This window comes from Bison bison, unplaced genomic scaffold, assembly GCF_000754665.1.
Source record: "Bison bison bison isolate TAMUID 2011002044 unplaced genomic scaffold, Bison_UMD1.0 scf7180017864324, whole genome shotgun sequence".
Taxonomy (NCBI): domain Eukaryota; kingdom Metazoa; phylum Chordata; class Mammalia; order Artiodactyla; family Bovidae; genus Bison; species Bison bison.
This window is the reverse complement of record NW_011494896.1, coordinates 5563917-5566947: the sequence shown is the minus strand read 5'-3', so window position 1 is coordinate 5566947 and position 3031 is coordinate 5563917. Positions and strand designations below refer to the sequence as shown.

At 50.6% G+C, this 3031-nt stretch overlaps 2 protein-coding genes across 8 annotated transcripts in view; one reads left to right on the top strand and one right to left on the bottom strand.

The window, feature by feature from the left end:
• The window catches only part of PRCP (prolylcarboxypeptidase (angiotensinase C)), an 87522-nt gene extending 86006 nt beyond the window's left edge, over positions 1-1516 (bottom strand). The window contains exon 1 of one of the 5 annotated variants that reach the window (XM_010853219.1): positions 1467-1516. The gene's annotated coding sequence lies outside the window, so the exon portion shown is untranslated. Of the gene's footprint in view, positions 1-1014 lie in introns of all 5 variants that reach the window. The other 4 variants (XM_010853216.1, XM_010853220.1, XM_010853217.1 and 1 more) reach the window with 4 other exon arrangements.
• Positions 1517-1562: 46 nt separating this feature from the next.
• Positions 1563-3031, top strand: part of DDIAS (DNA damage-induced apoptosis suppressor) — a 22624-nt gene continuing 21155 nt past the window's right edge. Inside the window, exon 1 of one of the 3 annotated variants that reach the window (XM_010853221.1) lies at positions 1563-1658. The gene's annotated coding sequence lies outside the window, so the exon portion shown is untranslated. Of the gene's footprint in view, positions 1735-3031 lie in introns of all 3 variants that reach the window. The other 2 variants (XM_010853223.1, XM_010853222.1) reach the window with 2 other exon arrangements.

Here is a 3031-nt window from a genome sequence, read left to right as displayed (position 1 = left end):
CTACTGCTGCTAAGTCGCTTCAGACGTGTCCGACTCTGTGCGACCCCATAGACGGCAGCCCACCAGGCTCCCCCGTCCCTGGAATTCTCCAGGCAAGAACACTGGAGTGGGTTGCCATTTTCTTCTCCAATGCATGAAAGTGAAAAGTGCAAGTGAAGTCCCTCAGTCGTGTCCGGCACTCAGCGACCTCATGGACTGCAGCCTTCCAAGCTCTTCTGTCCATGGGATTTTCCAGGCAAGAGTACTGGAGTGGGGTGCCATTGCCTTCTCCGTAAAGCCTCTCAAATTCGAATTGCCCAAGCCATTCCGACCCCCGTCCCAGTCCCACAGGGCGCCGCCAGGTTTCATTTCCCTCTTGTACCGTCCCCTTACCTTCCGACTCAAAGCCTGCCTTTATCATCCCAGGGCCCCTCCTATCTGACCTCTGAACCCCATTCTTAACTATATCACCCCCCCACAAACACTTTCTTCCCATCCTATATCCTCCCCTTTATCGTCACTGCCAAACCCTGCCCTGTCCACCTCTATTTCATCGCCACATCCTTGTCTTCCACAAATCCTACATAATAATAGTGTGTGCATGCGTGCAAACGTGCCAGGCCGCTTGGGTCGTGTCCAACTCTTTGCGACCCTATAGACAGTAGCCTGCCAGGCTCCTCTGTCCATGGGATTCTCCAGGCAAGAATACTAGAGTGAGTTGCCATGCCCTCCTCCAGGGGAATCTTCCCAACCCAAGGATCTAACCCAAGTTCCCCCCATTGCAGGCGGATTCTTTAGCGTCTGAGCCACCAGGGAAGCCCCGGGAAGGGCTACTGCCAACTTAAAACTGGTACTCGCCACCAGCTCTACAAGGACTAAATCATTCACTAGTCACTCAGCCCTGACAGTCAAAACACTCTGAAAGGAGGAGCTCAGGGTACAGATCTGCTCCTCCTGACTGGCAGCGGCATCTGCCAATCCGTGTTAATGTGTGCATATCCTGCCCTTTTCACTAAAACCATGTATACTACTAACCTATCCCCACTAGGTCTGGCTCCTTTGCACCGCCACCTCCATGTCAGCCTAATCACCTCCTAGGGCACTCTGTCGGACCCACACAGTCCACTTCTCAACGGAAGTCGCCCCGGAATCCCACTAGGTCCCGGTCCCTGCTTCAAAGTTTCCGGCACCCAGCTTCGGACCCCGCCTTCCTCTCTCCTTGGGTGCAGTCCCAGCCTCAGCAGGCGGAGTCCCCTTCGGTCTTCCGACTCTCCCACCACCAACTTCCGCTTCTCCTTCCAGTCAGCCAGGTGAACCTCGGTCTGAGGGGCGCTCCCACCCACTACCACCCTTCCCGGGGTCCCTACGCCTAGCTAGCTCAACGCTGCCTCAAAACCAACTGTACAGACTGTACTACTGCTCAATCAGTTGACAAAGGACACTTGCCTAACCCTCTCCGACAAAAATGGTCGTTCCCAAAACCTCACAGGTTGTCACGCTACATCTCCACCCTCGGCGGCGTCTTCTTCTGATTGGCTCTGAGACCAGACGGTCATGGCGTCACTTCCGGCGGAAGGAGGAGCGGGAGATTCGATTGGAAGACATTCTCTAGCCGCTTGAGTCCTGGGTTTCCGCGTCAAGGAGCTTCGCCCGGGCAGGATTCTGGTCCTCTGCCTCAGGTGAGGAGGTGTGGGAGGAGATTTTCGGGGAGCAAGGGCCGGAGACTCCTAAGAAGACCCCTGCACGTCGTTCTGAGTGAGCATTCAGAATATTCTATGTTATTTTTTCAGGAGTCAGTCTCTTCTATAAAAGGGCGGTTATGAGAGTAGAAGAGTGAGAAGGTCAGTTCTTTTCATTTTAGACGGTGCTGTTGCAGTCAGTCAGAGAGCGTTTGTGTGTGCCATCGACCTGGAAACGGGTGTCTGGAACCCGAAATACAGGGAGGAAAAAGGTGCTACTGCAATTTTTGAGGTGCTCGGAGGCTCGTACACCGCTGGCTGCTATGCCCAGTAGTATCTGCTGGAAAGGGATCTTTTCCAAACTGCTTTGATGACTCAGAAGGACGAGTGCTCACTGAGCAGGGTGTCCAAACCAGAAACAAGTTTTCTAGGCACCTTCCTTGTCTCCTACATCAAACCATACCAACCTCTAGAATATCTCAATCCATACACTTCTCGCCGGTTTTACTTTGGTTCAGCACAACTGCTTCATAAGTATGACTGTAGCCTCCCAGCTGGTTCTTTGAATTTCCTTACGTTCCAATCCAGTCTCCACGTTGCTAGGCTGATAAAGTACAAATCTGATCAGGGCACTCCCCGTTAAAAACCTTGCCGTTGGTCGCTCCTGTTTGCCCTCAGGTTTAAGTCTAAACTCCTTAACGTGGTTAACGGGGCCTTTCTTGTCTGGCCTTTGCCTAGTACTCCAGCTTTGTTTTTCCACCTCTCCAGCCCTATGCTCAAGCCACATGGAATGTCCTTTTGAGTCCCTCAAATGCACAATTCTCCCTCACCTTCAGACCCCGTCTGAATCCCATCCCACCTAGTTCTTACTCATTCTTTAAGTCTCAATTTATGAAGCTTTCTAAATCAGGAAGGCTTTCATCATCCTGCAAAATTGGGTCACAAAGCACCCAGTAGTTACTTACTCATTCTACAGATAGTTTTTAAGTGTCTCCCTCTGCGCCAAGAACTTCTAGGTACTAGGATCACAATGCTGAACAAGATGTGAGATTCCTACCTAATGGAACTTAAACTTTTTATGTGTGGGCTTAAAAAGAATGAAGTGGAATCTATTTGAGTTAGGTTTGTCTGGGAACGCCTCTGAGGAGTTGACACTTAAATTGAGGCCTAGAAGATGAGAATGATCTAGCCATGCAATAGAAGAAAGGAAGAAAATTCCAGAGTGAACAGGTTATGTAAAGGCCTTAAAGCAGGAAAGAACTTAGCATCTTAATGTTCAAGAAACTAAGAAAAGGCCAGTGTTGCTGGAATGTATGCAGAAAGGACAGCTGCATGAGGTGATTTTTTTCTATCTGTAACCCTGTCCCCTTTCC